Source organism: Penaeus monodon, chromosome 23 (assembly GCF_015228065.2).
Source record: "Penaeus monodon isolate SGIC_2016 chromosome 23, NSTDA_Pmon_1, whole genome shotgun sequence".
Taxonomy (NCBI): Eukaryota; Metazoa; Arthropoda; class Malacostraca; order Decapoda; family Penaeidae; genus Penaeus; species Penaeus monodon.
In genome coordinates this window covers 38,482,373-38,482,743 of record NC_051408.1, presented here as the reverse complement: position 1 = coordinate 38,482,743, position 371 = coordinate 38,482,373, and positions in this window count along the sequence as shown.

Below are 371 nucleotides of genomic sequence, written 5' to 3'. Positions count from 1 at the left end.
AAGAAAACTAACGAACATAAATCTATATATAAATCTATCTATAATATCCACTTGAAATAGATTTGTTTTCATTAAATACCATTCATCAAATACCATTAAAATCTGTCATTTTGAAATTAATATAATTTTTAGATATAATCATTAAACAAAATTTGGAAAACAAATCAATCATATACGATATTTGATACTTGCATCCTCTTCGCAAATTTTATCATTATCATCACTTTATCATGGTAACGCCAAGCTAACCCCGTCGCCTTACAAACAGTAACAGGATTTGTTTTTTCCGAAAATTTTTATCAGTTTCAATTTCAAAGAAAATATACTAAAACGTCAAGGTCGCACAGACTGACCAGGGCAAAAAACGGACT